Here is a 26,321-nt window from a genome sequence, read left to right as displayed (position 1 = left end):
TTCATAATTGACAGATACACACCAAAAAAGGTGTCTTCGTAGAAGTTCAGGAAGGCTGGAATGTCTGTTACGTGCTCGGTTACGCTCTTACAGATATATTATGTATAAGAGACAGTGAAATGGAAACGAGACAGATGGGGGAAAAGTAAGTAAACTATTTATCTTTTCGAAACTAATCGGTGTAACTGTTAATACATATCCCACTGCGAGGCAAGACGGTCAATGCCTTCATGAAAAATATTTGCCGTTGTCTAAGCAAACATGATGTACCCAGGCGTGCACGTCTCCATCCAAAGCAACTCGACAGCCACGAATGTCTTGCTTTAGGGTGCCTAAAATATGGAAATCGTAAGGTGAGAGATCGGGTCTGTGGGCTCGCCCACATGTTGCCAAGATAGATTCGCTACAGAAATTACTCTGGGAAGCTCTTACACATACCCCTTCCTCATGCGATTTCCACATTTGTGTAGTTCTGAAGACATTCGTGGCCGTCGGTTTACTCTGGACGAAGAGATCCACGCCTGGGTGTATTCATGGTTCCTTAGGCAACATAAAACATTTTTTTATGAAGGCATTGACCGTCACAATGACATGAATATATTAACAACTATGACAAGTGGTTCCAGTGGCTCTGAGCACTATAGGACTTAACAGCTTAGGTCATCAGTCCCCTAGAACTTAGAACTTCTTAAACCTAACTAACCTAATGACATCACACACATCCATGCCCGAGGCAGGATCCGAACCTGAGACCGTAGCGGTCGCGCGGTTCCAGACTGTAGCGCCTAGAACCGCTCGGCTACTCCGGCCGGCCAGCTATGACAGTTACTTTTGAAATAACCAGGTTACTTATTTTCTTCCAACTGTCTCGTTTCTATTTGATGTCCACTTACACAAAGTACCGAAGTTAAAGCCTTTCAAATGGTTTCAGAGCCGCGCGAACATACAGGATTTACATGGACTGCGATCCGCTGAAAACGGGATCTGCAAAGCCCCAGGAATGCCATTTCTTGCCAAAAATTCATTGATGCGGATTGCCGTGTGGCAATACGCTCGTGTGGCAATACGCTTTCTCGTGGTGCAGGCATCCTTTCTTGTGAGTCAAGGGACCTTTGACTGACATTCTGCTTTGGAAGCACACATACTAAGTGGATGATTCTCCCGATTAGCGAAAAAGATTAATATTGGGTTTGCTCATGCTCGCTTTCTTGGAGCGACGAGAGTTTGCATTATGCCACTCACGACTTTAATATTTTTTTTTTTCGGGGTCATTTGCGAATGTCCATGATTCTTCACCTCCAATTCTGGTTCCCTCTGAAGGTGGTCTAGAAATCAGACAAATGTTCTTCCGATTAATATGAAATATTTTTGGGTATGGTACTGCGTCATATTGTAAATAACTGTTAATGATAAAACCAACGTTTCGGCATCTGTTAAGATTATGATGTAACGTCATGCTCAGCAGAGCAGTTATGACAAAATACTCTGAACTTGAGAATATACCAGCAGATCCAGATGCAGGTCAGTGTAACCGTTGCCGAAACATTGGTTTCACAAGTAACAGTTTTTTTTTTTACAGTGTGACGTAGTACCACAGCTAGAAAACGTTAATGCCAACTGATTCTGGCCACGGAATACTACGCAGCGTCATACTTCCGATTGTTGTACTGCTCGGTCTTGAGGTTCTTTCGAACCGCCTATGTGCACTCTTGTCGCTTGTCCAAACGCTTTGTTAAAATGTGAGGCACTCTAAAGATGTTGAAATTTAGCACGCAACTGATAATCTTCACCGTTAATCGTCGATTTGACCCCGTGACACATTTAACATTTTCCACATTGTCACCCCCCTTGTGGTAGAAGATATTTTCTCACAAGCTTCGCTTTTCGTTTCGTCTCGCACTGCTAAAAAATATCTTGTACTTTCCGACCACACGTGCCTTGTTTAGGGAATGTGTAAGCGTATTGTCATATCGCTGGATTAGCTGTGGGGTATCTTTGCGGGCAGCCGCGTCTGGAAAGAGTCGAGCGCGGGACACGGAACTGTTACGTTGTGTAGTGTGTATCTCTGCATGTGAGGGGCATTGTTAGCATTGAAGTTGAAGTTTTGCTACAAGTGTTATTACAGTAAATTGATAAACTAAGTAAATTATTCAGAGGAAAGTGCGTCAAGAAGTAATTTAAAAATGAGCAAAAAAAAAAAAAAAAATGGCTCTGAGCACTATGGGACTTAACATCTATGGTCATCAGTCCCCGAGAACTTAGAACTACTTAAACCTAACTAACCTAAGGACATCACACACATCAATGCCCGAGGCAGGATTCGAACCTGCGACCGAAGCAGTCGCGCGGCTCCGGACTGAGCGCCTAGAACCGCTAGACCACCGCGGCCGGCTAAAAATGAGCAGTGCTGCTGATAACGTATTTGTGTATCCTCTCGTTGCGTGTCGTAACGTACAGTGTCAATCATCTGCGCCATGTTCGGTCTCCCAGAGTGAACTAATGTGAATCAGTAATACTATTTTTTACAACAAAGAGCATTTAAGTGCCAATGTCTTGTAGCAAGCATGAGAACATGCGTTCGATCATCGCGTTCCGCATCAACAATCAGCCGCGCCGCGACGGTTACGCGCACGCTCATACAACTGAAGAACTGTGAACTGTAAATTTAACCTTGTGAACAGTGATAAAATTTATTACTAGTGTCAAGGAGGACTGGTACCAAATATCTGTGTATGCGTGACGAGCGTAAGATCTTTCGTGCGACCATTCGGCTTCCGCATCAACAATCATCCGCGCCGTGTTCGGTATGCGTACACTCGTCCAAGTTGACATATAGTCATCGAGACTGTCAGTTGAGATAAACATTTACGACTTATAGTGTAAACAGTGCAACCCGTGATTTCCATATCGTCTCAGAATATAGATGTTCATACCAGACGTAGGAGAGTGTTGTGTTTGATGTTGAGTGGCTCCCCTAAACCCGCTTGCGTATTTAGATAGATAATTTCAGTCAAGCCAGCAGCAGTGTGGAGCAGAACAGTACGACCGCCGCGGGATTACCAGGTACGTGGTGCGGACAGGGCGCACCGTCAAGAAAAGCAGAAGAGACAATCAGTTTAAAGGTACCACCTCACTCATTCGTACTCCCGGGCGTGTTACAAGTGTTCTCCATAAATCCTGTGTAACGTTTTGTAAGTCAGAGTAGTAAACTCGCCAAGCATCAGACGCATTTGCCTAACACAACTCATTTCAAACGCTTTCATCACTCGTGTAGCCGGTCCGATTAGTTTCCTAACACACTTCGTGTTAACCGTAGAATGCAGGCTTTCACGAACGGTATTTGCAAAAGAGCCGATAACTGTGTCATTCTATAATTTTATGTGTGTAAGGGTGTGGTGCAAAACAAAAATTCTCTGCCAAACGTTTCGTCCTCCAACGCTGGAGACATAATCAGAGGTTTCGGCGACTCAGAAGGCAGTAGCAGACTCGAACAAGTTCAGCAAGTCGAACTGTTTACAAGTAACCGCGCAAGTCAGTTCGCGACGTCATCAGACCGTTGCTTGAGGTCCATAGCATATACCGGCGTAACACCGCTATCATAGGCAGCTGTCAAACGTTCGACTTGCTGAACTTGTTAGAGCCTGAACTACTTTCCGAGTCGTTTAAGCATCTGATGGTGACTTCAACATCGGAAGACGAAACGTACGGCAAAGAATTATGAATTGGATCACGGCCTTATGATCAAAAATAAATGTCAGCAATTACACCTCGTATTATCTTCGTTGTTCGTTATCTATTTGTCTGAACACTATGCCCCATTCTTTCTGCCCCCTCCCCCCCCTCCCACTCGCGTGCAGACTCTTACCTGCGAGGTCGTGCCGCCATGCAATATACAGTAGCTCGTCTGTACGTGGTAGACGTTCAAATTCTACACCGTTCTGTTCAGCCGTTATCAAAACAAAACACATCTTCGTTATCTGTCATCACCGAGTCTTTCACTCTTAAATGAATGAACGAAATGGTTCAAATGACTCTGAGCACTATGGGACTTAATATCTCAGGTCATCAGTCCCCTAGAACTTAGAACTACTTAAACCTAACTAACCTAAGGACATCACACACATCCATGCCCGAGGCAGGATTCGAACCTGCGACCGTAGCGGTCGCGCGGTTACAGACTGAAGCGCCTAGAACCGCTCGGCCACCAACGGCCGGCAAATGAATGAACGCCTCCCATATTTTATGTGTGTCATTAAATATTGTCCACACACGGGAAGTAAAGGAATGTTTCCCCAGTTCGGTAGCTGGCATTAACTGTGTCCACCATATCTTTGCTGCATGAGGCTAAATTCTGTGCCAGAGTTCGGTGGCCGATCAGAGCAGTATAACATGGACAGTCCACACTTATATATTTGCGGCGGGAAGAAATGCCAATGAACTTTAAACGTCATATGTATCTTTCATTCATCATCAGCTGGCAACATGTCTTGGAGACAATGTTATGACAGAGCGTAAACAGTAGTACTGCGCCAGGTGTTACTCATGTTTTATTATAGTTTTCACAACAGTGATGTAGAAATATCATGCTCAATCCCGACTTTATGAAGTTTTAAGTTCACGAATAAAAAATGAAAACGCATACCCGTAACAGGCGGACTTGTTGCGCAATTAACCTTCCCAGTACCCCGAAGCCAGGAGTATCAGGCGGCTCACCCCACAGTGCAGTTAATCTTGCCAAACACCGCTTGGGCGGTTCGCCCTGCAGCCTGTTGTCGAACTGTGGAGAACAACGCTGGCTGGTCCACAGGGTGATTGAGATAAACTCTTCAGTTATTGCCACACAAACATATCGTAAATTTCGGCAAACAACTATCCACTGATGGGCATAGTGTGTCTTTTCAGAGCTACATTAATTACAGTGATACGGGTAACAATTTAGCTTTATCAAATATAAGTATAGTGATTTCTGTTGTATCAATAAGCAGTCGAAATCGGGTATAGTGATGTCAGAGGGACCGACGGTGTACGGCCGTTATTGCCAATAGTCGCACAAACTGAATTTTTCCATCAGTTTTTGATAAAAATTTTGCGAATTTTTCCTTTCACTTTTGATAAAAATTTTGTATCTGTAAATTTTAGGCTGCCATGAAGTTAGCTCTTCAAAAGTAGTAGAAATACAGTACTCCTACTCCTGCAATATAGTGTTTGTGGAGAAGGAATGAAGGGAAATTTTGTTTGTTTATGTAGTATGTTCAGCAATAAAATGCCAGCAGGATGTACAAACCTTTAATAAGTGAAGAAAGAAGTAGCAACCACGTAAATTGTTCAGTAATTTCAAACACTCTTTTGGATAATGAACCAGATGAAATGTTGAGCCTGTGTAAAACTTACTGTAAGTGCTGTGCAGCATAATAGTCATCAATGATACAACTTCGTTCCAGTTATGTATTACAAAAATTAATCAACAGCAGCAAATGAGAACACAGTTTTCTATGCGTAAATCATAGGAAAGTTTACACTTTCTCTTATACCTCTCTTTAAAATGTTGTACAAACGTGATGTACTGTACCTAACACATTGATGATATCCAACACACATAACCACAAAACATCAGGAACGAATGCTCTGTCATTCCACTTCCGTTATTTCAAAAAACAACATATTGGCATTTAATTTTCTACTTTCCTACAGTCTCAGCAAAGACACTGTTGTTTACTTTCTAAACTGTTCTTTAACTTTAAAATTCAATGCTGTAACACACAGTAGTTCTGTCCCATTTACGATAATCAGTTACATTTGTCTGTTTTTAGCATCTAAGATATGCGTACGCATCTTGCATTTGACGACATATTCGTTTTAACGCCTGATTTGAAACCAACAATCCGAAGAAAACAAGAGCTTGAAAATAAGCGTAAGATTGTTGTTAGTAATACCCAAATGTGTAATCAACATTGGGAGTATAGCCCACATATTTCTCCGAAAACATAAAAAAAGTCGTTTCATATGGTAAGTCGCTATATGCGATGTCGTGCTACGCGATTTCTTTTTTAAAATACAGCGTTATGTGGGATTTAGACGGGACCGTAAGATTTCGCAATTAGAGGCAATACGTCGTTAGAATCGATGTCGCCGTAAGTGGTATCAATAGTGTATCTGAAAGTCAGGAACTGAAGTAGGTTCCACACACCAAAAACCGAAAGCAGATTCGAGTAAAATTACATTATTTAAAAGTCAGGGTTTATCTGTTTTGAACACCAAACCAGTAGCCATCTTCTGATAAAATTTATGATTTCATATTCAAATAAGAAATACTCCACGATAGACAAGGAGGAAAGTATATGATGCACCACCATGGTGAGCCGCGCGGGATTAGCCGAGCGGTCTCAGACGCTGAGGTCATAAACTGTGGTGCTGGTTCCGGGCGGAGGTTCGAGTCCTGCCTTGGGCATGGGTGTGTGTGAGTTTGTCCTTAGGATAATTTAGGTTAAGTAGTGTGTAAGCTTAGGGACTGATGACCTTAGCAGTTAAGTCCCGTAATATTTCGCACACACACACCATCATGGTGTTTGTATAGAAAATGGAAAAGTAGAAGTGCAGCTTTAATTCTGTGTTTGTCATTCATTCATCGACTGTAGGTTACTAAGAAAGAAAACATCCAAGAGAAATTAGGTTATTGCATTAACTTACGAAGAGTGCAGAAGTAACTGTAACAGAACAGCTGAGTTTCGCTCAAAAAAAAAAAAAGTATTCTGGTCTTCACCCATAGATGACCTATAAGGATTGCAGAAGACACAAGCAGTTCCGATACGAAGACAGTGCAAGGAAAGCTACTGAAAAATATTTTACAAAACGAGGAGTTTCTTCTGTGGCCCATAAAATAAACAATTTATGAGCAAATCAATGTAGTGCTTGGGATGGAGTGCTGTCCTATATGGCGGTGTAACATGGGAACCGTGATAGAGAGAGGAAGTTGAAACGTCCCCTTAGAACAATTGTATATGACTGTGGTTAAACTGACACAATATTTTTTAGCGCAACTCAATCTGACTATCAAAGATCCCTGCAAAAGAATGGCCCTGAGTAACATTAAACTATACCTTTCACAAATAACTTACCTCACAAAAATCTTCATTACTCGAACTACTGCAATATAGCGAGCGCCACTACTGCCAGCTAAATAAAAGATTCAAACTACGGAAGGCACTAACTACTGATAGGGATAGTTAGCAAATGAAAGATTTTAATAGAGAACAAACACTGTATTTACCTTAATAATCATAATATATATAGCAGTTCAATTTCAAAACTTCCGCCATCTCTCTCCCCACAACCACCACTGCTGGCGGCTCACCTCCAACTGCGCAACGCTACGCGCTGTTCACATCCAGCTGCCGCTGCCCAACACTACAATGGCAGACAACAATGCAAACTAGCCACATACTGCACACAGCACAGCCAGTGATTTTCATACAGAGCGCTACGTGGCATTACCAATATAAAAATCTAAACAGCCTACTTACAAAGTATGGTTAGAGAGAGAGTGTAAGACGTAAATGGACATATATAATAAGTAATTAGGTTGCGTTACACAAGGTGAATCGGAAAGAATAAATACTAGAGACAAGATGAGGAAAGGGAATTAGCTAGAATACTCTCTGAGAAGAGGATGCACTAGAAGGACTGGCCACTGGGAACAGGCCCAGAGGAAAAGAAGGTACCAACTAATTAACGGGATCAACACGACACTATGTGTGCTCCCTGCCGCCGCTGGATAAGCAGCTGCCAGCAGCAAGTCGTATACTCCTAGCTTACTTCTTTGTTACATAGTTTAATTCTTATTTTCTTTGCGTGTTTTTGGGTACTTGCATTGTTTAATTCATAAATTTCGGGCGTATTATAGTATTTGAGAGTTGTAGCATCGCGCTTTAGTACCTGAATAGTGTAAATTCGCGTAGTCGTCTGTCTTCTGTTTTTGTTTTGAACGGCCAGTGTCGGTTGGTCACAGCCGGTGTGCTCCCTGCCACCTGAGCTCCCAGTTGGTGCACATCGACAGCGCAGAAAGATACGTATATAGCTTGTTTTCTGCGTTTACTTCGTCGATTCTTACTTAAATTGCGTGTGAGTTTCGTATAGGAGATGTAATTTCGAGTTTTAGTTACTGTAATCTTAAATTCAGGTAGATTGTAGCGCAGTCGTTAGGCATTTGTACAGGTTAGTTCATACATTGTTTGCGTGTTTCCCTTGCCTTATCTAGGCACTCATCTTTCAGTAACTGTTGTTCAACATCGATTAGAATGGACAGGGACTGTGACTGCTGTGTTTGGAAGAGGGCGAGTTGGCATCCCTTCGCTCACAGCTGCAGACGGCGCTGACTTCGGTCGCGCAGCTTGAGGCTGTTGCTAATGGGTACCACTGTGGGGAGCCGGACTTGGGTATCACGGGGATGTCAACCTCGTCCCGTCTGTCCCCAGATCGGTCTGCCGCTGTGGTTGCCCCGGTTGCTCCCTGCAGTGCGGCTGAGCCTTCGCCTGTAGTTGATTGGGAAGTCGTTCCAAGGCGTGGCAGGCAGCGAAAGGCGTCTCCAGAGGCTGATCAGAAAGCTTCCCCAGTGCGTCTGACAAACAGATTTCAGGTACAGTCTCTGGCTGAGCCACATGCAGCTGCCTGTCCTGTTTCAGAGGATGATTCACAGCCTTCAAGGTCAGGGAAATCACAGAGGGTGGGCTTATTGGTAGTTGGGAGCTCCAATGTTAGGTGTGTAATGGGGCCCCTTAGGGATATGGCGGCTAAGGACGGGAAGAAATCCAGTGTGCACTCCGTGTGCATTCCGGGTGGAGCCATTCCTGATGTGTAAAGGGTCCTTCTGGATGCCATGAAGAGCACAGGGTGCAGTCAGCTGCAGGTGGTGGCACATGTCGGCACTAATGAAGTGTGTCGCTTTGGATTTGAGGAAATTCTCTCTGGATTCCAGCAGCTATCTGATTTGGTGAAGGCTGCCGGTCTTGCTTACGACATGAAGGCAGAGCTCACCATCTGCAGCATCGTTGACACAACCGACTGCGGACCTTTGGCGCAGAGCCGGGTGGAGGGTCTGAATCAGAGGCTCAGACCGTGTTGGCTGCAGATTCCTTGACTTGCGCCATAGGGTGGTGGGGTTTCGGGTTCCGCTGAATAGGTCAGGAGTTCACTACACTCAGCTGGCAGCTACACGGGTAGCGGAGGCTGTGTGGCGTGGACTGGGTGGTTTTTTATGTTAGAAGTCCTCGGGGAAGTACGGGGTGGGCTGCAATCTCAAAGGGTGCATGGCAAATACAGGACGTGCTTGGATCAAGGAACAGTCGGAACTGTAGTTGTAAATTGTTGTAGTTGTGCTGGGAAAGTCCCTGAGCTTCAAGCGCTAATAGAAAGCACAGAAGCTGAAATCGTTATAGGTACAGAAAGCTGGCTAAAGCCTGAAATAAGTTCTGCAGAAATTTTTACGAAGTCTCACACGGTGTTCAGGAAAGATAGATTAGGCAGAATTGATGGTGGAGTGTTTGTGTCTGTCAGTAGTGGTTTATCTTGTATTGAAGTCGAAGTAGATACTCCGTGCGAATTGGTATGGGTGGAGGTTATACTTAACAGCCGAACTAAGTTAATAATTGGCTCCTTCTGTCGACCCCTAGACTCCGATGATACAGTTGCTGAACAGTTCAGAGAAAATTTGAGTCTCGTAACAAATAAATACCCCACTCATACGGTTATAGTTGGTGGGGATATCAACCTTCCATCGATATGCTGGCAAAAATACTTGTTCAAAACCGGTGGTAGGCAGAATACATCTTCCGAGATTGTCCTAAATGCTTTCTCCGAAAATTATTTCGAGCAGTTAGTCCACGAACCCACACGAATTGTAAATGGTTGCGAAAACACACTTGACCTCTTAGCCACAAAAAATCCAGAGCTAATAAAGAGCATCATGACTGATACAGGGATTAGTGATCACAAGGTCGTTGTAGCTAGGCTCAATACCGTTTCTTCCAAATCCACCAGACACAAACGCAAAATAATTTTATTTAAAAAAGCGGATAAAGTGTCACTAGAAGCCTTCCTAAGAGACAATCTCCATTCCTTCAGAACTGACTATGCAAATATAGACGAGATGTGGCTCAAATTCAAAGATATAGTAGCAACAGCAATTGAGAGATCCATACATCATAAACTGGTAAGAGATGGAATTGATCCCCCATGGTACACAAAACAGATCCGAACGTTGTTGCAGAGGCAACGGAAAAAGCAGGCGAAGTTCAGAAGGACGGAAAATCCCGAAGATTGGCTAAAATTTAGAGACGCGCGAAATTTGGCACGGACTTCAATGCGAGATACCTTTAATAGGTTCCACAACGAAACATTGTCTCGAAATTTGGTAGAAAATCCGAAGAAATTCTGGTCGTATGTAAAGTACACAAGCGGCAAGACGCAGTCAATACCTTCGCTGCGCAGTGCCGATGGCACTGTTACCGGCGACTGTGCCGCTAAAGCGGAGTTATTGAACGCAGTTTTCCGAAATACCTTCACCAGGGAAGACGAATGGAATATTCCAGAATTTGAAACACAAACAGCTGCTAGCATGAGTTTCTTAGAAGTAGACACCTTAGGGGTTGCGAAGCAAATCAAATCGCTTGATACGGGCAAGTCTTCAGGTCCAGATTGTATACCGATTAGGTTCCTTTCAGATTACGCTGATACAATAGCTCCCTACTGAGCTATCATATACATCCACTCGCTCACCGATAGATCTGTACCTACAGATTGGAAAATTGCGCAGGTCGCACCAGTGTTTAAGAAGGGTAGTAGGAGTAATCCATCGAACTACAGACCTATATCATTGACGTCGGTTTGCAGGAGGGTTTTGGAGCATATACTGTATTCAAACATTATGAATCACCTCGAATGGAACGATCTATTGATACGTTATCAGCATGGCTTCAGAAAACATCGTTCTTGTGCAACGCAGCTAGCTCTTTATTCGCACGAAGTAATGGCCGCTATCGACAGGGGATCTCAAGTTGATTCCGTATTTCTAGATTTCCGGAAAGCTTTTGACACCGTTCCTCGCAAGCGACTTCTAATCAAGCTGCGGGCCTATGGGGTATCGTCTCAGTTTTGCGACTGGATTCGTGATTTCCTGTCAGGAAGGTCGCAGTTCGTAGTAATAGACGGCAAATCATCGAGTAAAATTGAAGAGATATCAGGTGTTTCCCAGGGAAGCGTCCTGGGACCTCTGCTGTTCCTGATCTATATAAATTACCTGGGTGACAATCTGAGCAGTTCTCTTAGGTTGTTCGCAGATGATGCTGTAATTTACCATCTAGTAAGGTCATCCAAAGACCAGTATCAGTTGCAAAGCGATTTAGAAAAGATTGGTGTATAGTGTGGCAGGTGGCAGTTGACGCTAAATAACGAAAAGTGTGAGGTGATCCACATGAGTTCCAAAAGAAATCCGTTGGAATTCGATTACTCGATAAATAGTACAATTCTCAAGGCCGTCAATTCAACTAAGTACCTGGGTGTTAAAATTACGAACAACTTCAGTTGGAAAGACCACATAGATAATATTGTGGGGAAGGCGAGCCAAAGGTTGCATTTCATTGGCAGGACACTTGGAAGATGCAACAAGTCCACTAAAGAGACAGCTTACACTACACTCGTTCGTCCTCTGTTAGAATATTGCTGCGCGGTGTGGGATCCTTACCAGGTGGGATTGACGGAGGACATCGAAAGGGTGCAAAAAAGGGCAGCTCGTTTTGTATTATCACGTAATAGGGGAGAGAGTGTGGCAGATATGATACGCGAGCTGGGATGGAAGTCATTAAAGCAAAGAAGTTTTTCGTCGCGGCGAGATCTATTTACGAAATTTCAGTCACCAACTTTCTCTTCCGAATGCGAAAATATTTTGTTGAGCCCAACCTACATAGATAGGAATGATCATCAAAATAAAATGAAATCAGAGCTCGAACAGAAAGGTTTAGGTGTTCGTTTTGCCCGCGCGCTGTTCGGGAGTGGAATGGTAGAGAGATAGTATGATTGTGGTTAGATGAACCCTCTGCCAAGCACTTTAATGTGAATTGCAGAGTAATCATGTAGATGTAGAAAGTATCATCTGCAGCTAGGAAAGGAATCGCCGAAAACTAAGTGTGTTGGAGGATGGGTAACTTGCGGTGATGGACCTACCTAATAGGCAGAATATGTCACCACGACCACCACCACCACAACCACCAATAACAACACAAACACCATCAATACTATAGTCGTAGCCGTTGCCATCATCGTTATTATTCAGAACATGGGTCAAAAATTTGGGCCAGTATCGTAGATACATTCCAATGACACAAAAATCAACATATAGAGAAAGAATTACATGAACACCGAAAAACGTTGCTATAAGTCTGTAGTACAAAAAAAAATACAAAAAAAAACAAAAAAAGTGCAGGTGACAGGTAAATCAAGCGATGACGGAAGACACATTACTACTTAACGTCGTCAAAATAATTTGAGACGGTGGGAAAGAAATTTGAATCATACTGTCCCACAATTCACCTTTACTAGTTAGGAAAAGCGCAGTAAAACAGAACAACCAAATGGAGTATTTTCCGCTCTGTTGAAAAGCGAATGCCGTTTCTCAATCTCTATGCCACAAGTGATTCTCAAAAGAGGGTATTAAAACGAATTCTAAGAACTGTGACGGTGGCCACGTCCTTGCATCATCCAATAGCTAATAGTCGACGATGCATTCTGTGGCTACGATAAGCGAATTTCGTCGCCTGACCTGATGCTATCATGCCGTACGCACCCCTATAGCAGCGAGAATACTGTGAACAAACAGCGGCCTTGGTGTTGAACTTTACTATCGAACTACAAGTAACGCAGAATTCAGTGGGTGCAAAAACACCAGCGTCCAACGAAGTTTTCGTGCTGTGCAAAACAGATCCCCAGCTGGACGTCTGCAGTGTTTACGACGCTGCCGTGGAGCGTCGGCTGTGAGGCGCTAAGTGGTGCGAGAAGGCCATGCTGACGTCACACCGACAGCGTGTTCCTATTCGCCATGTTGTTCTCTCGGGCACCGGCAGATGTCTCCATAGACAGCCGCCTACGCAGTATCCATTCCGCTCGGCAAACAGACGTCAATCACACGGAAAGCAGAGCAAACCTACAGCACTGCAAAGACAGAGGCTCATCTCCGTGGTCAGAATTCGGATTGTGCGATGTTACAATGCGTAGTTGCAACAAAGACAGACTTTATCCACAATGTGTATCTTGGAGCCTTGTGTACTGGCATGATCTTTTTTTAATGAATCCATCTTTGTTATGCGGGTATTAATGAGTCGATCACCTGCTTTGATCTTATTTTCTTATGTGTTAATGCTTCTCAACTACGTCTACTACACTCAGTGACCTCAAAACCTGTTTTATACATTCCGTTCGTCATCTCCCACTTTCGGTAAGCACATTAACTGAACACTGATGCTGTGCTCTTCACCCAGCTAATCAATGCCTTAGTCTGGAAATCTCTTTCCGCTCTCTTAAACTAATATTCTCAGTATCTCCATACTTCTAAACGATATATTATATCTCCACATAAATGTTATGAACTACATCATTGTTTCTCACCGCATTTCAAATGTTTCAAGTTCATTTTTCGCTAGTTTTCCACTAGATCATCTTTCATTTCGGCAGAATGCTATCCTCTAAAGGCAAAATTTCAGAAACTTCCTCCTACGTTCCATGCCAATACTAATACAAGTAGGATGATTCACTAAAGCTATTCGCAGCCTCAACAGTATGCTCCCATATGTTTCTTTCCTAAACTATCCCGCGCAATCCTCCTTCCTGTGTTTATTATCTGTATTGGTTATGTAAGTCTCCAGTCTTTCGAGGCCGTTGACACTGAAGGTAAAATCTTCTAAAATGTTCGACGTTTCGACCCCTCAGCTGGGATTTTCGTCAGGGTGTCCACTACTGCTAGAACACTGTCAGAGACGAGTGTCGTGTCCACTTATAAAGGGAAGTTTTCTGGCGTTCGTGCTGGAGTAGAGATAGTATTGGCTAAAATTCATATGGCTACCATTGGTGGGGCATAGTCATTGGCTAATGCAGAAGAAGGGGCGTTGGTAGCTCGTCTTCTGTGGATACCATTGGCGGTCATCGTCAGTGGACAGAAAGGCACTATTCCACACTTATGCTGGAGAAGAGTTATTGGTTGGAATGCCTGCTACCGCTATTGGCTGGTCGTCATCAGTGGCTAGATTTGAAACGGACAGAGCAAGAGAGGAGGAATGTTTATCCAAAATATTATTGTCCGCCGAGGTAACTTGCAGCTCGTTGTATACACCGCGACCGCGTATTTACTTCCTTCATGGCGGGGAGCCACGATGCCGGAAGCCTATAGCCGTCCTCTCTATTGAAATTAGATGCATTCTTAGAAATTTCAACCACTTCTCGGACCTTTCTTCTACAGATGTTTGTTTCTTTAACCAGTGCACGTACGTTATTAAAATCGATGTCAGAGCCACAGTTCTCGTGATGTTCCGCTACTACCGATTTTTCACTTTGTTTTAGCCGCATGTGTCATTCGTGTTCCTTAATACGTTCTTTAACAGTTCTTCCCGTTTCACCTATATACACTCTGCCGCAGCCACATGACACTTGATAAACGCCTGCATTGTGTAGGTAATGAGGTGCATCCGGTTTCCGTCGGAAAAATTCTTTTATTATTTTGACTAAAGAAAGATTTCTGAATACCATTTTTCTTTAAAATTCTGCTTATGTGGTCAGTGACCCCAGAAACGACGGTAACCTGACGGAGTGAGAGGCAGTTCCTCGTTATTCTTATTAGCGGTATAAATATTCCGCCTAAAAGCCCTGTCGGCATCTAAATACCTGTTTGTGTTAGTCGGCTTTCTGTACACTCTGTGACCTAGAATGTTATCAGATCTTCTGTATACCAACACATCTAGGAACGGGAGACCGACCTCACTCTCAATCTCCAAGGTGAATTTTATTTTGGGGTGAATTCCATTTAAGAAATTGTGGAACGCATGAAGTTCTTCGCCGTGTGGCCATATAACAAATGTATCGTCCACATAGCGGAACCAGCAAGAAGGCTTCAAAAGAGCACTACTTAACTCCTGTTGCTCAAAATGTTCCATAAAAACGTCAGCTGCAACTGGCGAAATGGGTGACTCCTTAGCAAGGCCGTTAGCCTGTTCATAGAATTCACCATTGTATTTAAAATAGCTCGAACGAAGACATAGTTCAATTAAGTCACAAACATCTGGAGCAACATTCTCTCTTATGATCTCCATTGTATCTGATACCGGGACGTTAGTAAATAACTATGTCACATCGAAGCTAACAAGAATGTCACACAAGAATGTCACCTGCAGATATCCTCAGTGTGCGTACAAATTCTAAGAAATGTTTTGAATTCTGTATGAAAGTATTTGTTTTACCAACTACATATTTGTTTGCCAGATAAATGACGTGCTAAAAAATACGTCGACGAGTTAATTCCACTGACTATAGGCCTCAAAGGAACCGATTCTTTATGTTTTTTTGGTAGTCCGTGCATTCTGGGTGAGACAGATATTCGAGGTGTTAGACTCTTTGTAATAGAGCTGTCCAGTCTGGAGTCTGGTATCAGGTTTTTCACTTTCCGAACGATTCTGTTCGTCGGATCGCTTTATAAGTGGACGTGACACTCGTCTCTGACAGTGTTCTAGCAGTAGTGGACACCAAAAGACCCTGACGAAAATCCCAGCAGAGGGGTCGAAACGTCGAACATTTTAGAAGAAACATGACGCGGCCTAATAATCCAGAAGATCTTAACTTCATCTGTATTGGTTACTAGAAAGTAAATTTTTTTCTCCTTGTTGCTTCTCGTCACTTTCGTATATTCGTTGGTTATTCTTTTTCCCAAAATACTTCCCAGTTATTCAACAAATTCTCTATGTCTTCCTAACTTTTACTGATAAAGAGTACTTCGTCTGAAAAATTTAGTAGTATGTTCTCCTACACTCACATTTTTATTCCCGTTCCGATGTTGTTTTGACCTCCTATTGTGCTTCTTCAGAGTGAAAAACAAATAACGTCGTCCATAACCTACACCGCTACTTTACACGTCTCTTAACTTGTTTCTCTCTCTCTCTCTCTCTCTCTCTCTCTCTCTCTCTCTCTCTCTCTCTTTTAAATTATAATTATTATTATTACTTTCGATCGAGGTGGCGCAATGGTTAGTGCAATGGACTCGCATTCGAGAGTACAACAATTCAAATCCACGTCTGTGTTTCCAGGTTCATGTTTCCTCTGAGTCTCTTAAATTGCTCCATGGAAATGTCGACATGATTTCTATGAAAGGATACGGCCGACCGTCCCCACTCTTTAAAGAATCTGAGCTTGTGCTCCATCTTTAATGCCTCGGCGTCGACGGCACATTAAATCCTAAGCCTCCTTCGTTCTTTCTTATTACTCTTTCATCTTATTCTCTTTCTCTCTCTCTCTCTCTCTCTCTCTCTCTCTCTCTCTCTGCCTCTTAAAAGAAATAGACATCGGACTGGTATTCGGAATGAGGGCACTCACATACACATACAGGTACCGTGGTTTAGGTTTTCCTTATCAGTTGAGGAACACTGAAATCTGTTATGTTCCACATAGTTGTTCTATCTGAGTTTCTGTTCCATGTCTAATGAGGTTGTCGTCGACAGGACGTTAAAACCTAAAATTTCTCCCATATCTCCCTTAGACACTGCTCTTCATTACCTAATTTAATAGTTCATCCTCGTTCTTTATCCCTACCAGACGTTTTGCGCTACGCTGTCGAAAGATTCATCTAGGTCAACAAATGCTACATTGGTATTCAAATTTTCCTAAGTTGTTCCCTCCAGCACTAAGGCCAGCGTTGTTCCTACTGTACATTTATCCAACCAAAATCAATGTTATTGTTATTCTGTTTCTCCTAGTCTTATTTCTTTTACTTTTTAAAAAAACTGTTCTAGCCAGTCAATTAATTTACAGAGATCCGCTTCAGTTTGTGTTGTGGACTGATAAGACAGCCAGTCCACAGTGACGGGTAACCGAAAGGCACGCGTTTAATTCACGCAGGCTTGCTTAAGTCTGAAACAGGATACGGAATGAATGCTATAAAGAAAAGTACGTAGCTGCTAGAATACTTAACTTTAATTCATCCTTGTGGTACATCGCTCTTGATAATACAAGTGAGAGTCTTTAAGATATGGTTAATGGCGCCTTGCTAGGTCGTAGCCATGGACTTAGCTGAAGGTTATTCTAACTGTCTCTCGGCTAATGAGAGAAAGGCTTCGTCAGTGTAGTCGCTAGCAAAGTCGTCGTACAACTGGGGCGAGTGCTAGTACGTCTCTCTAGACCTGCCGTGTGGTGGCGCTCTGTCTGCAATTACTGACAGTGGCGACACGCGGGTCCGACATGTACTAATGGACCGCGGCCGATTTAAAGCTACCACCTAGCAAGTGTGGTGTCTGGCGGTGACACCACAGTTTGTACTAATATTTATTCAAACCATGGCCAGTTTCGGGATATTCAAATCCCATCTTCAGGTGTATGAAATGATTGTATGTGGTAGTGGCTGGCGTTCCTAACATGCGGCTGCCCGGCGGCGGACTGGAGCTCTTGCAGTGAGTGAACCGACCGCCTGTTATGTGTTACCAAATACAATAATTTCATACACCTACTAAAACGGTATTTTAATATCTCGAAACCTGTCGAGGTTTGAATTAATATTAGTACAGTTGAAGAGGCTCTCCTTAAATTAATTCTCATGCCTTTCAGTTGCGGATGTCCTATGCACCATATCTTGTTTAGTCAGTAACACACAAATAGGAGACGTCAGACAGATTAGTGGGCAGCTCTGAACTGAAGAGCAAAAAAAAACTGTAACACCTGCCTAATATCGTGTATGGCCCTCACGAGCACGCAGAGTGCCGCAACACGTCGTGGCATAGACTCGACTAATGTCTGAAGTAGTGCTGGAGGCAATTGACACGATGAATCCTGCAGGGCTGTCCATAAATACGTAAGAGTACGACGGGGTGGAGATCTCTTCTGAACAGCACGTTGCAAGGCATCCCAGATGTTCTCAATAATGCTCACGTCTGGGGAGTTTGGTGGCTAGCGGAAGTGTTTAAACCCAGAAGAGTGTTCCTGGACTACGTGTGTGGTGTCGCATTGTCCTGCTGGAATTGTCCAAGTCCGTCAGAATGCCCAGTGGATATGAATGGATGCCAAAGTCGTATCTGTACGTATCATGGATCCCATATAATTAAACTGCACACGCTCCACACCATTATAGAGCCTCCAAAAACTTGAACAGTCCCCTGCTAGCCTGCAGGGTCCATGGATTCATGAGGTTGTCTTCATACCCTTACTCGCCCATCCGCTCAAACGAGACTCCTCCGACCAGGCAACATGTTTCCAGTCATCAACAGTCAAATGTCGGTGCTAACGGGCCCAGACGAGGCGTAAAACTTTTTGTCGTGAATGATAAATGGTACACGTTTGGACCTTCGTCTCCGGAAGCCCATATCGATGATGTTTCGTTTATTGGTTCGCACGCTCACGCTTAGAGATCCCCGAGCTCTGAAATCTGCAGTAATTTGGGGAAGGGTTGCACTTTTGTCACGTTGAACAATTCTCTTCAGTCGTCGTTGGTCCCGTTCTTGCAGGATGTTTGTCCGGCCGCAGCGATATGTGAGATTTCATGTTTTACCGGATTCCTGATATTCACGGTACACCCGTGAAGGGGTCGTACGGGAAAATCCCCATTTCGTTGCTGCCCTGGAGATGCTGTGTTCCATCGCACGTGCGCCGACTATAACACCACGTTCAAACCCGCTTAAATCTTGATAATCTGCCTTTGTAGCAGCAGTAACCGATCTAACAACTGTGCCAGACACTTGTTGTCTAAAGTAAGCGCTGCCAACGGCTACGCCGTATTCTGCCGGTTTACATAACGCTGTATTTGAATACGCATGCCTATACCAGTTTCTTTGGCGCTTCAGTATGTATTTAATCTGCGGAAGCCCCAGTATGGTGTATGGTGGAGGGCACTTCTATTAGCTTTATTACTTTCACCATTCTCTCCCCCCTTGTCAGTGATGTGCAGGAAGAACGAATGGCGCTAAAATTCCTTATGAGCTCCGATTTCTCTAATTCTTTTTCACAGTGGTAATTTTGGGAGACATACGTGGGATGAAATAATAGACATTCCAAGTCTTTTTAAAACACATCCTCCCGGAATTTCGACAGTAACCATTCCGCGATGCGCATCGCCTCCTTTGTAGCGACTACAATTGGAGTATCTTGAGTCTCCCATAACTCTGAAATGTTTGCTGTACAGACCGCTGCCGAATATGTGCCGCTCTTCGGGGGTTCTTTTCTCTCTCTCCTGCTAATCCTACTTGGTAATGATCCCACACTGATATTTCTCGTTAGGGAATCTATTTTGGTTGTTATGGAGTAGGTTTCGTTCTCCAGGAACGTCATGATGCGTGAGCATGGAACATGCTCCGTAATTCTACAACAGCGATATTGACTTTCAAGGTGCGTCTGTAATGCTTGGTCAGTAGTCCCATAAAATAAAGGAAATAAGAATTACAATACCATTACTAGCCTTCAAAGTATTCCCATTAGCTAGAACACACTTCTGACACTGGTAAAACTGTTGGAAAAATTGATTGCTGAATCGCTAGAATAACAGTGGTCACGCACCCCTTATTCGGTATCCGCAAGGTCTGTGTGCTCGGCTTCCTCGTTCAGCACAAGTTGACTGACGCTTAGCACGCTCCTTACTCTCACGATTTATCGCCGGCAGACTACTTCCTGTCTTCCCGTCTGAAATGCTCACGCTTCGCAGACACTGCTGGTGACAACGATGCTTCCAGCAGTCCCACAGTGAGCGTTTTCCAACAGCTGAACGACTGATGTCAGAAGTTTGTTGTATCTGATGCTCCAGTAAGGATATTTTGTTTGTAACTGTTGTTTCCTTTATTTTCATAGACCAATCACCGAACTCTTCAGGCGCACCTTGCATAATTACGTGCATGAGTTCGACGACTTTTCTAAAGCGGTGATGGCCAGTGTTCTTTTGTATTCTTTTTTTTTTCCAATTGCTTGGTACATCTTCATCTGCATATACACTCCTGGAAATTGAAATAAGAACACCGTGAATTCATTGTCCCAGGAAGGGGAAACTTTATTGACACCTTCCTGGGGTCAGATACATCACATGATCACACTGACAGAACCACAGGCACATAGACACAGGCAACAGAGTATGCACAATGTCGGCACTAGTACAGTGTATATCCACCTTTCGCAGCAATGCAGGCTGCTATTCTCCCGTGGAGACGATCGTAGAGATGCTGGATGTAGTCCTGTGGAACGGCTTGCCATGCCATTTCCACCTGGCGCCTCAGTTGGACCAGCGTTCGTGCTGGACGTGCAGACCGCGTGAGACAACGCTTCATCCAGTCCCAAACATGCTCAATGGGGGACAGATCCGGAGATCTTGCAGGCCAGGGTAGTTGACTTACACCTTCTAGAGCACGTTGGGTGGCACGGGATACATGCGGACGTGCATTGTCCTGTTGGAACAGCAAGTTCCCTTGCCGGTCTAGGAATGGTAGAACGATGGGTTCGATGACGGTTTGGATGTACCGTGCACTATTCAGTGTCCCCTCGACGATCACCAGTGGTGTACGGCCAGTGTAGGAGATCGCTCCCCACACCATGATGCCGGGTGTTGGCCATGTGTGCCTCGGTCGTATGCAGTCCTGATTGTGGCGCTCACCTGCACGGCGCGAAAAACACGCATACGACCATCATTGGCACCAAGGCAGAAGCGACTCTCATCGCTGAAGACGACACGTCTCCATTCGTCCCTCCAATCACGCCTGTCGCGACACCACTGGAGGCGGGCTGCACGATGTTGGGGCGTGAGCGGAAGACGGCCTAACGGTGTGCGGGACCGTAGCCCAGCTTCATGGAGACGGTTGCGAATGGTCCTCGCCGATACCCCAGGAGCAACAGTGTCCATAATTTGCTGGGAAGTGGTGGTGCGGTCCCCTACGGCACCGCGTAGGATCCTACGGTCTTGGCGTGCATCCGTGCGTCGCTGCGGTCCGGTCCCAGGTCGACGGGCACGTGCACCTTCCGCCGACCACTGGCGACAACATCGATGTACTGTGGAGACCTCACGCCCCACGTGTTGAGCAATTCGGCGGTACGTCCACCCGGCCTCCCGCATGCCCACTATACGCCCTCGCTCAAAGTCCGTCAACTGCACATACGGTTCACGTCCACGCTGTCGCGGCATGCTACCAGTGTTAAAGACTGCGATGGAGCTCCGTATGCCACGGCAAACTGGCTGACACTGACGGCGGCGGTGCACAAATGCTGCGCAGCTAGCGCCATTCGACGGCCAACACCGCGGTTCCTGGTGTGTCCGCTGTGCCGTGCGTGTGATCATTGCTTGTACAGCCCTCTCGCAGTGTCCGGAGCAAGTATGGTGGGTCTGACACACCGGTGTCAATGTGTTCTTTTTTCCATTTCCAGGAGTGTATATTCCTCAAGGCAACATACTTTACGTGGCACGTTACGTACCACAACTAATAATTTCCTTTCCTGTTCCACTCACAAAAAGAGCGAGAGAAAACGACTATCTACGTACCTTCGTATTAGCCCTAATTTCTGGTATCTTATGTCTGCGGTACTTGTGCAAAATGCTTGTTGGCAGCAGTAGAATCGTACGGCAATCAGCTTCAAACGCCGATACTCTAAATCTTCTCAGTAGTGTTCCTCTCTAGGAATTGCCACTTGAGTTTCCGAAGGATCTCCGTAATACTTGCGTATTGTTCAAATCTACCAGTAACGAATCTTGCAGCCCACCTCTGAATTACTTCTATATCTTTCTTTAATCCCACCTGATACGGATACCAAACACTCGAGAAGTACCCTAGAGTAGGTTGCACTAGAACGTTGCAGCCCACCGTGTCCTCCAGATAATTTATGTATGCAGTAAATAAAAGTGGTCTTGTCACACCTCTAAGGGGTACTCCTTCCTGATGATGACCCTGTCTAATGAACGCTCGCCTTAGATGATAACACACAGGTTTCTATTATTGAAGAAGTCTTGGAGCCTAGGAACCTCTTTCATATGGTTGTACCTTCATTAATAGTCTGCAATGGGGCACCGTGTCAAATGCTATCCGGAAATCTAGAAATATGGAATCTGCCTGTTGCCCTACATCCATAGGTCGCAGTATATCACGTTAGAAAAGGACAAGCCGAGTTTCACAAGAGAGAAGCCTTCTAAAAGTATGCTGTTTCGGGGCCTTGAGCTCGACGATCCCAAGGAAATTTATTGTATTCGAACTGAGAATACGTTCAAGGATATTGCAGCAGACCCATGCTAGGGACATTGGTCAGTAATTTAGTCGATCCGTTCATTTGCCATTTTAATATGCAGGAATCACCTGCGCTTTTCTCCACTTGCTTGGAACTTTGCCCTGGGCGAGAGATTCGCGATAAATTCAAGCTAGGTAAGTGGCCAGTGCCTCTCTGTAAAACCAACTTGGGAACCCATCCCGAGCTGATCACTAATTTTTCAGCTCATTCAGTTGTTTTTCTATGCTAGGGATGCCAATTACTATGTCGTCCATACGGAAGTGTATTCGATGGTCAAAGGATGGCACGTTTTTACTATCTTTCTGCGTGAATGATTAGTTAACCGTGAAATTAACAACTTGGGCTTTCTTTTTGCTGTCTTTGACTGCCACATCAGACTGGTCAATGTGTCTCTGGATGGAAGCCTAAGACCCGCTTAGCGATATTACTAGCACCATAATTTCCTCGGGTTGTCTGCCTTATCTAAGGTATGACGGTGCTAGTTGTTGTGTGCTTTGCGCGCAGATCTTTCCAGAGACGCACGAATCTCTGTTAATCTTTGCTTGTCATTATTTGCGCGTTCTCTTTTGAACCGATAGTGGAACAGTCTATGCTTCCTCAGCATTTTCCGATTTTCTTTGTTAAACGATGGTGGGTCTTTTCTGACCTTAGTCTATTTACTGGGCACATAGTTTCGCAGACCATGATTTGCAATCTGCTTGAACTTTGGCCGTAATTCCTCTACGTCCATCTTACTAGAACTAAGTGATGTCAGTTCATTGACTGACTGAAACACGCTTCTTTGTTCCAGCTACCTACATAATGCTGCTGACAGATGGGCGGAAAGTTCTTTTGCAAAATGTCCATGGCAAGGGGCCTCATCCGGTGCAGATTTCAGTATTGGCCGTTTTCAGTCGATTTGCTATTCCATGATAATCAATCTCAATATTAGCCGTTTTGCTATTCGAGCGATAGTTGAAAGAAAGAACCATGTCACGATTTTACATGGTCGAACGATTTCAGAGTCCGCAGCTCGTGGTCGTGCGGTGGCGTTCTCGCTTCCCACGCCCGGGTTCCCGGGTTCGAGTCCCGGCGGGATCCGGGATTTTCTCTGCCTCGTGATGACTGGGTGTTGTGTGATGTCCATAGGTTAGTTAGGTTTAAGTAGTTCTAAGTTCTAGGGGACTGATGACCATAGATGTTAAGTCCCATAGTGCTCAGAGCCATTTGAACAATTTTTTTGAACGATTTCAGAATGCTGTACTCAGTACTTCGGTTCTCTCTATCGTCTTCCGTTTCGGTGGCATTATGATCACTGAGCGACTGAATATATTTAGATCCGCTTACTTCAAGTAAGGCCAAAGTGTCTTTTGATTTATGAGCAGCTTCGTTGACAAAATTTTACTTCCAGATTCATTGAACACATCACATATTGCTTTTCTTACGCTCACTTTCTCTTCTTTCGACTTTGTGACCTAGCCTGAACTTATTCCCTTCAATCTTCGATGAAGCTCTCTTTGTTTTCCTAGCAGCTTTCTAACAAGGCTATTTTACCACGGCGAGTGTAAAACCTCACAACCTTGCTCGGCTAACGTGTATTGTAAAATGCTTCTGCATTTCGTCCGTTTTTGCTCCTCATGTTCGTCCTTTTGGTGTTACCTTCTAAAATACTTTGCCGTTCTTTTCCTTGTTAAGTAAAACTATCTTCCTACCTTTCTTCATATTCCTTGTAACTCCTGCAGACAATTATGCTGTAGCAGCCTCACCATTACCAATGCCCGCCTCTACATAAGCTGGTTCGGAAATCTCAAGTCTGTTACTAGAAGGTCCTAGGCATTAGTTTCACGAAACGGTTCTCTGTCTGCTCGAAGTACTTCTCAGATAAAACGTACAAAACAAACTCACACAAATCTCTCTCTCAAGTACAAGTTCTAATCACATAACACTGCCGTTTTCCCGCAAATTGCAGTCTTCCCCTATTACAGTGACATGGTTGGGAAAATAACTCGCTCTGTTTTCCTTCTCTGAAGCGCTCTGCCACAATGGCTCTCCATACAGATAGTTTATAAAAGCGTCTGGTTACCATGTTTGGCCAACCTTTGATGCTTACCTTTACCCAGATTCTGATTGTGAGGTAAACTAACTAGACATTATAGAGGTTTTTTAGAGTTCTGGACAAAAGAGGTCTCATCACAAGTTTCATCGTTTGACATACAAAATACAACATTCACCACGTCTGCTTATTGTAATTTAGCGTAAAACACATGGTTCATTGGCTGTCTATTAACGTAAATTCTAAGGTTAACCCATTCCGTTGGCAGCTGGTGTGCTGGAAACCCCGTAGGTCGAGTAGTTCTACGTTTAAAGCAGATACGGGTTACATTAAGTAGAGGCAGAATCACAGTGGTACCAAAAATGAAACACTCATGGCTATAATTTTACTACGCCGATTATCATGGTACTGCCTCACATGTTGAAGCATGTGCGCAGCGCTAATATGGCCATTCTGCATGGCTATAGGTTCATCCAGTGAATCGAGAAGGTTTGAAGGTGTTCTTTGTATAGGTTAGGTTCTAGATTGGCAATATGTCCAGTGGTTTTTATGTTCAGTACAATGAGGGCTGTGTCAGACCCATTATTGCGATCCCGGTGATAGTAGCTGCAAGACAGGAAGTAGTTACTGCTATATCACAGACTGTACAACTAACAATTAAACCGCTACCTCGGAGCTCGAACTTCATTTCCTTCCTTGTACCCTCCATATGCAACCCAGTGAACATCTGCTCGAGCTTTAGTACCTCATTCCTTACTTCCCATCCACTGTGAATCAACTTCAGCGTTTATTGCTGACTGTTTAGTACGACGCGCTCCTGCCTGGAGAACAGTGCTCATTTCGTCTCTACTCCTTGGTATGGCACCTGAAAATGCATAAGAAATTTCTCGTACATCTCTTAAAGTTTTCACAAAGTTTTATTTGGCTCTCTCTTTCTCCCATTTTACGTACTATAACTGTGGACAGTGACAGCATGTTCCTTCCATACACAACCTTGTATGGTAATAGCCCACTGCTGTCATATAGTTCTGAATTATATGCAACCACGAAACTGGGCAGATAAATGTCTCAGTCGTTATGGGTACTAATTATATAACGTCTTAACAGTTTACCAATGGTAATGTGAATGTACGTAGTTGTCCCATTCGCTTGTGGGTGCTGATAACTAGTTCTCTGCTTCCAAATCTGCAACAGGGTCCTCCATTGACCTGGACATAAAGTTGGTACCTTGATCCATAATTAGTGCACAGAGGACACCAAACTACAGCAACCAGGTATTCACCATCGCTTGCAGTACTGTTCTTCCTTGCTTATTTATGGCAATTATCATTATGTCACAAAAAGGAATGGTCTATGATATTTAACATGTAATGGTTATCCACCAGTGCTTGGTCCAATAGACCCAAGAGGTCCATCCCCACCATTTCAGATGTCTTGGCTGCCTCTGGTAATGTCTGAAGTGGTATTCGTTGATGGCTCGAATTGGCACATGGTGCACATGGCATTCAGTTCTTCACATATGAGTCATCATCTCATTTCCGCACCTTGCACTTCCATCATTCAGTTATCCTATGATCTGTTATCCTTCATCTTCTGTCTCCTAAAAGACCAGATTGTGTGCTTCTCCTAATGATTCTGCTTTTAGTACTGCAGGTACTACAACTCAACGTCCTTACATCAAGATTCTCACATAGTTGCCCATTATACATAATTAACTACGGCTGTGTTTTGAATAGCTGTCAGTCCCTGTCAGCAGCTTGATCTGTAAAGCATCATCTCAGTGCTTGTATAGCACCACTCTTCCTGCTTAAAC

At 44.1% G+C, this 26,321-nt stretch overlaps 1 protein-coding gene across 1 annotated transcript in view; it reads right to left on the bottom strand.

Moving 5' to 3' along the window:
• LOC126154837 (uncharacterized) overlaps positions 1–26,321 on the bottom strand; it is a 92,371-nt gene that overhangs the window by 12,512 nt on the left and 53,538 nt on the right. The window lies entirely within an intron of this gene.

Source organism: Schistocerca cancellata, chromosome 2, assembly GCF_023864275.1.
Source record: "Schistocerca cancellata isolate TAMUIC-IGC-003103 chromosome 2, iqSchCanc2.1, whole genome shotgun sequence".
NCBI classification, from domain to species: domain Eukaryota; kingdom Metazoa; phylum Arthropoda; class Insecta; order Orthoptera; family Acrididae; genus Schistocerca; species Schistocerca cancellata.
Note: the sequence above shows the minus strand (reverse complement) of the source record. Positions and strands in the feature narration are given on the sequence as shown.